At 35.2% G+C, this 10,266-nt stretch overlaps 1 long non-coding RNA gene across 1 annotated transcript; it reads left to right on the top strand.

Moving 5' to 3' along the window:
- Positions 1–4,200: 4,200 nt before the first annotated feature.
- Positions 4,201–5,120, top strand: LOC149147589 (uncharacterized). The gene is made up of 2 exons (XR_016263375.1): positions 4,201–4,426; positions 4,540–5,120. It is a non-coding gene; the product is annotated as an uncharacterized LOC149147589 (long non-coding RNA).
- Positions 5,121–10,266: the final 5,146 nt, after the last annotated feature.

Below are 10,266 nucleotides of genomic sequence, written 5' to 3'. Positions count from 1 at the left end.
GTTGTGTTGTCTATGCCCCCTGATCACTTTTCGGCTTCTACTTTGTGGTGGAATGGCTCTTTGGGCCTATGAAATCCCTCTAAAATGCGGACAGTGACTGTTTTCTATTTAATACAGAAAACACAGCAATACTGTAAAAAGCCCACCCATTTCTGTGTATTTTGGACTTCAAAAGTCCTAAAAAATGGTTTATTCACCTATCAGGTCTGCACTTAGGGTTATCACAAGTCACATTCGGCCCATTCCCTGCATATTTCCTTTGTATTATGAAATACGTAAAACACTGAAAATACATGGAAAATGGCTTTCCCCAGACTTCAAATATTATATATTTCATTCCCGAACCCTTTCGAGTCCGAGCTTTATCGCATATTTCAAAACCTAGCTTCCATTTGTATTCAATTAAATAACTAAATACACTATAAATGCATTGAAAATTGGCTTTCCGCGAGCCTGAAATATTATGTATTTCATTCTTAACACCATCGGGTTCACATCATCGCATTGCACACATGAAGGTGTAAAGGCTCCGACCCTTGGTTTTCTCGATTGTGATCCGCCGATGCAATGTGGGCCGTCGATCTTCATGCATGAGCGACGGTCCACATTGAATCACCGATTGCAGTTGCTCATTGCATATTGTCTGCGTCGATACCTCCGTCGATAGTGACCCATCGATCTGATCATTAGCGATCGCTGATTAGCAGTGTCTTGCGTCAATTACCAATGCCCGCCTGTGCCGATCAGATCCACTGATGCGATCCGTCGATCAAATCTAGACCGTTGATTGGCCAGATCAGACGACTGTCATGCATTTGGACTATTAAGCCTGCAATTTTTGTTTTTTCAAGGTTTTGGAGTGTTTTTGCCTCCCAATAGTGTTTTTCTGCCCTTCCAAGGGCTCTTTGCATGCGATGGTTTTGACTTTGAATGATCCTAAGTAATATTTAAAGACTTTGGGGCATACTTGGATCCTTTGGCATGATTGTAAGCAGACTTTGAAGACTTTGGGAGTGTTTTTGGTCCATTTTTGGGCCAAACGCCAACAAAGCTAACAGTCCACATTCCATCTATATGCAAAGAGCTAGTTTATATCAATCAAGTAATTACTTTCCAAATGTATTTGGTATAATCAATTAAATATTACCTACTTGACACCAATGGTACCTTTTACCCATTTTTCATACTTATCTCCTTTAACAATCCATACTAGGTTTTTTTAATTTAAATCATCTCTATGATTATTAATCTTATAAACTATGTGTTGAAACATACTTTTTTTTTGCAATTTAATGAGAGAGTCTTGTAACTAGAAACAGTAATAATCATGCAAGTAACCTTAACATTTTCACAATGGATTTATATACATCACCCCTCCTTCTGTCTTAACATGGCCATCTAATGTTTTATAACTATTTAAATGTATGGAACTCGGTATTTTACTGCAACTACACACTTATGTGTCCCCTTCTTTATTTAGCCATATACTTCCTTGATGTCACAGTTAATGAATTTCTCTCTATTCACTATCCCATAGTCACGGGGTATGAGTCCACACATGCTCTCCATATGATAACATTTCAATTACTATTTTTATAACTTAACTTTCGTAATGATTTTTTTCAATGTACTTATGCCAAGATTCTTCACTTGTTATTGCTTTGACTTTTAACACAAACATTTATTTGATTTCTCATTTATGATTGATTTCTATCCCTTATCCTATGGATCACTAAATATTTTGTTATCATTTGCCCTTAATTAGGTCACAATGTTGAACCTAGGGCTCTGATACCACTCGTAACATTCCCCGTATTTATATATATCATTAAAAACAAAATTTTACTATATGTGGTTGTGTTCTACATAACTACAATATCACAATTATTACCTTTACATTCAACATATTAAAGGTAAAGAATTGTACAGTTAGCAAAAGATTAGAATCAATATGGTCATCTCAATTCTCAACATAGACTTGGTAGTTTAAATGGATAATAATATTTTACAATTCAAGTAGCCATGAAATAAAAACTGATGTAGGCAGCCATTTTCCCGTACTGAAATCTATATTGTCATATGACTACATTAAACACTTTAAATTGTTCACGATGGGTAACTAATATGGTGGAAAGAAATGAATCAATTCCTTTAAAAACTCCTTCAATGATCCAACCATCATGAGGGAGTTGACCTCAAAATAATTATTGTTACAGTTTTATTTTATTTTCTTATAATTTGCAACTTCCTTGCTGATATATATAACCTATGATTATTAAATTAGATCTTACTCTAGCCTATGTGATCAATAATTATTTTTATATATATATATATATATATATATATATATATAGGTTTTTAATGCATAAAAGTTTCATGGTATAACAATCTAAATATTCTTAGCATAATTCAATTTACATAAATCCATTTTATGTTAGAGCATAATATCATACATTGGGAAGGTTCTTAACAGCCTAGTTGTCAAACATATTATCTTTCTTGTTCACTTGACACACTAGCAATGTCTTTACTATGATCATCAGTGATGCCCTAGGGTTTAATCGAACGGCTTAGAGTTGAATTGGGTAGTTAAGACATAACTACCCTCTTGCCCTCCGTCGTAATTCCGGCTGATTCACACCTCTCGCCTTGTTTTCACCAAACCCTATATGTGGTATTTCAAACCTTAACTAGGTCTGCTATCTTTCACTTCACACCAGTGAGTATCAGCTTTAGTAACCAGTTTCTTATGCCTCAGTTTCTTTTTTACTTCATTTCGAACATGAGGTTTATTTGAAATCATTTTTTTCTTACAGAGTTGGTGGTTTTTCTGGGTCGACCTTTCATGAGAGGAGTATCTAATTGACTCCTTCAATCTTATGTTGTCATAGTAATGTGAAGGATCATAATGATTTATTATATATATATATATATATATATATATATATATATATATATATATATATATAGTGTTGGAACTTTACACCCAACTGAATGGATTTCATCGACACAATCTCAAAGTTGGAATTTTCTATGCTTCTGCTGAAATGTCTAGCTTCCACAGGTAAAAATGAGTGTTCCATTATTAATTTTCTATGACCTAGATGACTTGGTTCTTTGTTTGACATTAAACTCCTTGATTTATTTATATATACGTGTTATTCTTTCAATGTCAAGATTCTTCTGTTAAGGATTCCTCACAACATTAGAGTTTTGCGTACAAACTTGTCTCTCAGTTCTGACAAGACAGGGTTGGCTCGAAATTTACCCTCCTAACTATTTCAAATTCCTTTAGGGTGTTCATTTCCTAAGATTGAAATCAATAATTTTTTTGTCTTTAGTAGAGTTTTCGTTCTTGTCTTACTCCTTAGACTACGTTCAAATAACAATTTGATACAGTTCCTAGTTTGAAATTTATGGGTATGCTCTTCTTCAATATTATGGTTTCCCTAATGCCTTTCTCGAGAATAATTATCCTGGTATCATTATTTATAGGAGGAGTGTGCACTGCAAGTCGCATGAAGATTCAAACTCTAGGTTTCCTAGCATTGAATTCTTCTATCATGTTCGCAGGTTGAGTTCCAATACCATGTCATCTCAAAGTTTTCTAGAAATTTTGACTGGGGTTTATAGAAGGTGTTTTAGGTTGAACTATGGTTCAATTATTGGCTTTTGCTTCAACTATTAAACATTTTAAGAGTTCATGGTTATGACCCTTTAATCAATATTGTTCAAATCTTTCGACAGAGTTTCATTAAATTCATACCATAAATCATATTTATGGAATCCATATCAATCGATTAATTATTGGCATGCTACCGATTTTCCAAATATTGTTTTTGAGTTACTTCAAGACGTAATCTTGTTTGCATCATGTATCCACTAAACCACACACTATCCAAACAATTTTTTTTTAAATGTAATTGGAAAAGGTATACATTATACTTTTGATGCATATCTAAGATGGAAACACTCAATAAATGATGTATAATGGTCATATGATTGTCATTCCCTTTACTATATGGTTGGTAATTACCGATCAGGTGTCTATGTATAGAAACATTAACAAATACATATATATTCTTTTTAATAGTTGCAATTTGTATATGGTTTATAAATTCGCATATTACACACATTGGTTTTATAAGTTGATATTTAAAAGACCTAATAACCTACCCCCCTAGCTCCTGGAGGAAATGGGATTTTGGAGGCTTTGATTGTTTACAGTTGTTTACCGTACGGTGTACTCTTGCCTCAAATTGTGATCTTCATCGACAGTCCATCTTTTGGTGCCTTCAACGAATGGTGTTGATTGCACTCAGGGTTTATGTGGCATTTACTCTTCACCCTTGTCGCAGTCACACTGTTGTTACTCTTCTATTCTTTAATGTTCATGGTTGCAGAGCATGTTTTTTTTGGGAGATAGGTATAGCCTCCAATAATTCAGAAACCCTCTTGAATTTAGCAACGCGTTGCTCCTTCTTTCCTTTAAGAGTGTTTCCTACAATTTAAGCTACCCACTTTGCTACCTATGCATAGGATTTACAGTGAATCCCTTCCAATTGAGGTCAGAAGGTTGTTTTTGATGACGACCATCCTTATGCTTCCATAATTTAGGTATGTTCTATTTAGATTCAAATTCATTGAGATTTCTTGCATTATATTTGTTCATATCCACTTACCATAGTTATTTTGTTAACAATTGATGGCAAGGACAACGGTGGTGGCATGAATAAGGATGAATGGGATGAGCTTCTTCCATTATAATGGTTTCTAGGAAAAGCCCCTCGACCGAGTTCGCCCCAGATTCCAGGTTTCCAAACTACCTTACTCCGGGTAATGATGGTTTCCATACTCAGTAGGCTCCAACTTAATGTTTGCACTAATGTAGATATTGATAAATTTAGGGTAAATACTCCAGTGCAAAAGGATTGTGCTCTTACTCCCTAGATTCGAGGTTTCCAAACTACCTTACTCCGGGTAATGATGGTTTCCATACTCAGCAGGCTCCAGCTTAATGTTTACACCAATATAGATACTGATAAGTTTAGGGTAAATACTCTAGTGAGAAAGGATTGTGCTCTTGCTTGCTTAATTTACTGAATTTATCTTTGTAGATTAATTTTTTTGGGTTGTTACCCTACAAACCCTAAATCTAGTTTTTTAATTTAGTTTTTGGATTGAACGATGAAACCCTAGTTGGGTTAACGGTTCCCTATTTGTTTTGCTGTAAAAATTAATTAATTTGACACATAGATGTTATTTGGCTTTTGTCGTTTCTGATACTTAGTCTATATGTTGTATAAACTGGATTGTTAGTAAGGATTACGAAATTTCATAGTTTTATTTTAATTATAAAGGGTTTTTTTGACTGCTTTAATGGAGGGTTTCATTTCTCTTTTAATTTTTAGAAAACTTGTTAGTTTTTCTTATTAGTCTTTAACATGCTTGGTAAATAAATTAGTAATTTCCCTTCTTCTTTGCAATTGTAATATTAGACTATTGTCATGACTATTTTAAATGTAACTCAGTACATACCCACTATTAAATTTTGGATTCAGTTTCATGTTTCTGTACCTTATTCTACAAGAATTTTCCTCGGCCTAGATAATAATATCTTGGTTCTTAGTTCTTTGATGCAGAATGATTACTTTATTTTCTGTCATTTTCTATGTACTTAATTTGTTTCTTTGGTAACAAACATTAAAATCCTCAGACTTTTTTTCTTATTGGTTGTCAAGTAGCAGAGTTTTAATTGACATTTCTTAGTTCTTTCATTCTTACATCTTAATTCTAAAGTCTGTCTCTAGAAAGTAGTTAACTACTTGTTCTTTATTCCTTTATTTGCCTCACTATAACTGAAAATTTCGAAGACATGTATTTGTCTATAAAAAATACATCTTAAGATTTTATTCATTTCACGCAACGAACCCTAATTAAATTTCTGCAAATAAAATTTACTTATCTGTTATATGTGCCAGTTAGCACCGAAATCTAGTTCAACCTTGAAGGTAAAATTCCAGTGTCCTCCTAACCATGAGATTAGAAACTTCAGGCTGAGTCTCCCCTGGAGCTACTCCACACATGCAGGAAAGTTCATATTATCAACTATTATGCATTATGGCCATCTGGTCCTAACCAAACTTAGCCCAGTCTAGCCTGAAAATTTGTCTGACCTCTCAGCACAGAATTTCTTTGTTCTCAGTTCTTTCCTTTTCCTCACCTCAGGTACATCATACCCTCTCGAGTGTTTTTCCTTGAGAATAAATCTTCAAGGAGTAGTTATGGGTAGGTAACCACCTGCCCTAACTACCTGACATGTGAGAAATATGTAATTGGCATTATTCAAAATATTTGTTTCCTGCATAGCTTAATCATGTTACTTAAACATAAGTAAATATAAAATTATTGTTTTAGACTTCCTAAATCAATTAATAGTATCAAGTTTGTCTGGTTGTGGTAATTAATATTTACAATTACCAGGGGACATCACATCTCTCCCCCCTTAAATTAAACATCATCCCGATGTTTATGTACTGCAAAATAAATTTGGGTAAGCCTCCTTTATAACCTGTTCATCCTCCCAAGTGGCTTCTTCTAGCCCAAAGTGCTGCCATTGCACTTTAACTTGGGTGATAACTCGCCTCCACAGCGTTACTTCTCTCTGATCAAGTATACCCAAAGGCTCGACTAGGAACTCGCCTTTCAACTCGACCCACACACAATATGGAAAAAAATAAGTCAGACTTTCTTTTGCAGACCTCTATTTCAAACTGACTATAATAAATAAATATTTTCTATGATCTTTTAAGTTACATGTATGCCCTGCCAATTGATTATATAGCTAGGATCATATATGTATTTTTTTAACACAAAAACATGAGCACAGCTCTGCGCTATTCTCAGAGTTATTTCTAGCGAATGCCTAGGAAACTCTAGAAAAATCAGTGCATGTGGAACTTAACAAGGTGTGACATCTATTTTCCCCAAATTCCTCATTTACTTCAAGATATTTTGGGTTGTTTGAATTTTGAGGGATTTGGTTCAAACATGTTCACGGATGGTAAAAAGACCCATAAATTGATCAAGTGTCATTGCAACAAATTGACATGTAACATATTTCCCCCTAAAGTGTGAATTTTGTAAAATAAGTTTGAAAGATGGAAGTTCTTTATCATTCCAAGGATTGGATTAGAGACAATGGTTGAAAACCTACAGGGAACATTCAAGAGTTACAATGCAAATATGTAGCAAAAATCATCTTTGATGTAGGCATTCCCATACCCAAAGTAAAGTGAACTCAATGAATAGGAATGGAACAACCAAAATAGATAGTAGACGCAACATGGACGGAGCCACCTGCCATAAATAGGTCTAATATAAAATCTCCTTGCAACCAAGATTAATGAAACTATATCCAGGGTCTTGATCTCCATCTCTCAATCCGTAGTACGAATCTAATCATGCGAGTGAAAGTTTCGAATTCGAACATGGCAGAAACCACTTGATTACCAGTCAATGATGTGAATCGTTAATAAGTGCAAGAGAAACCACCAATAATGAAAATGGTTCTCAAGGCACTTCTAGTACAATCTATGAAATGTGAATAGGTGATCTAAAGTCGAACACTCATATAATCATTCGATCGAAGGCCAATGATGAGAACCTGTTGTCGAAAGTGAGAAACCTGCCATTAAGGCATGCAGGTCTCAAGGTACTGAAGTTTTCTAGATCAACTTCCTAGATATTGAGTTGAAGTTTATAGGTAGCGACCCATCATAGGAAATCCTACGACATGAAACACAATGTCAAGTTTTGAAAATAGTTTGCAAGGACTGACTCAAGGATGGCCAATGCAATTGAAAGCTAGAAATCGCAAAGGGATTTTGAATTGAGGTTGAACTTCTCTTGCACAATTAACGACATGAAAATTGACTTAGCATCGTTTTACTTAACGATAATACCAAAAACCATGAATGCTTTCAAATGAGGTTTGATTAATTGTAAGACAAATGGATTTCCCAACCCAGACATGAGTGTGATGGAGTGTCGTGTTTAAGAGCAACATGCTGCCTTTAAAAATGATAATGTAAAATGAACACCTTTTCCCAATTTTCCCTCACCATTACTAGCAAGTACCTCTTTATTTTTTACAAGATTGAGGAGGATAACGTATGCTTGGACTGTAAGCTCATCTTTTGGATGAGTCCATCGAAGTATTTTTAATGAACCCTAAGAACGAATGGTTCAGTCCCGTTATGCTTAACGGGTCCTATATTGTTTAGTTTTTATGAGTCCAATAAAGGAGTAATTCGATGTTGTTTTCTTTTAAAGAGTTTGAAAAGGACACAAAAATAAAACTCATTCATTTCTTTTATCGTAAACTTTTAATGAGCCCGGAGAAAGTAAAGCTTAGCGTTTTTCAATTTTAGAGAGTCAGAAGAAAAACATAAGTAGACTCCATCAGGTTATTTTTCGTAACTTTTAGTCTCTTAGGTCCAAAAAAGGATAAAATAATACAAGAGAAAACTCTATTGACCATGTTCCTTCAACGTATACCTTTTTCGTAAATAGTTCTAACTCAGTCCGTAAAAGGGGAAAACTTATAATGAGTGGATGATTGTTCATTTACTTTTACGATTTTGAACAAGCAAGTACTCAGCAATATTTTCATTTTGAAAGAGTCTGAAAAGGGATTAAAAGAGGACTCCATGATTTTCGCTTTTTGTAATTGTTTAAGAGCATGAAAAGTGATCAAAGTCTGCTAAATGGTCAAAATGATTGATCCTCACTTCATAACCTATCCTACACATTTAAACTCAATAAATCGTCATAACTGCTCGAAAATATCATTTCCCCTCTCAAAAAGTTAAACCCTATAAAAGTTGGAACAGTAAATTATTTTCACAATTTTCACTTTTACCGTTTGAGAACAGAGAGAGGATTTTTTACCACTAGACTTCCAAGACTGATTCTGAGCTAACCGGTGGACGAAATCGTGCACCACTTCTTCCAGGTAGAATATCTCTCCCTAACTTAGTTTTTCGTCTATTTAAAATTCCATTTTAAGCTTCTAGTTAATTGTTTGGGGAAAAACTATGTTTAAAAATGTTCCCTCGGCCTTGCATTGGTTCCTCTCAGGTGGGCCCGAGCAGGCAAGTAAAATTTTCCATACAGAAAATTGCAGCCTGCACAGAATTTTTCTGGAAAAATCTGTGCAGTTGCGCCCTAACTGTAAAACGGCGACGAGGGTTTTTTTTAAACAAGATTTGTGCCTTAAAAAACATGATATGGCTTTCAAAAATATTTTTAATCCTTTTAAAATTTTCATTTCAGGATATTATATTGTTCAAAACGGAGTGGAGGGAAAGAGAGAATGAAGCCAATGATCTGGCATCTTTCGCAGATCCATCTACCATGCAGGCTCTTAGAACTTGTGGCCTCCTGAAATACTGGCTCATTCTTGGGATGAAAGCTTAGGTAGATATGATGACATGGTTGGTAAGAACCTGGAATGTCCAGGAATAATGTTTTGTGATTGTAGATCATCGCGTTACCATTGACGTTGATGACATCTATTTCTTGACTAGGTTGTCTCAGCGGGGAGTTGACATTTCATTATTCAAATAGAGGACAAGAAGGAGATACTACTAATGGGTATCTACGGTGCTTTTGCAGGGGTGCACCACCCATGGATGGCAGAATTGATATTCAGACCATTGAACTCTTGCCCCTAAGGACCATTAATTTCACTATTAGCAAGATGTGTGGCAGCGTTGCCCTTCATTTAGCCACACGGGCACAAATGCAGATGGCCATGGAATGTTGGGAATCCACGGTGTTCAACTGGTATGAGGCAGTGGTGGTGAACATGAAGGGACAGTTGATGATATGCAAGAATGGGAAACTGAAGAATTTCGGTTACGGCGTCATTCTTGTTGCATTTTCCCTATAAAATATTCCTCTTCTCCAACCACAACAGATTCTAGCAGATGAGGGGGGGCTTAGGGATCCATGCATGATGAGGTTGGTTGCACTGATGGCACATCATGGAGGTGATGGACCAGTAGTGAGCTATACTCCAGATTTTCTTGACTGGTTAGGCTAGAAGATTGTTTCGATCAAGGAATTTCCATATGTCGGGATGGATTACAGAGGTGATCCTGATATCCCACTTCCGTCTAGAACTCGGTGGGGTGATCTAAGTGAGAATTTATCATTTGACATATTTCCAATTTTTTAAATTTTTATGTGTTTTTTTCTTCA

Source organism: Pinus tabuliformis, chromosome 9 (assembly GCF_031772625.1).
Source record: "Pinus tabuliformis cultivar Carrire ecotype Pingquan chromosome 9, CPIR1, whole genome shotgun sequence".
NCBI lineage: Eukaryota > Viridiplantae > Streptophyta > Pinopsida > Pinales > Pinaceae > Pinus > Pinus tabuliformis.
This window is presented reverse-complemented; position numbering and strand designations above follow the sequence as displayed.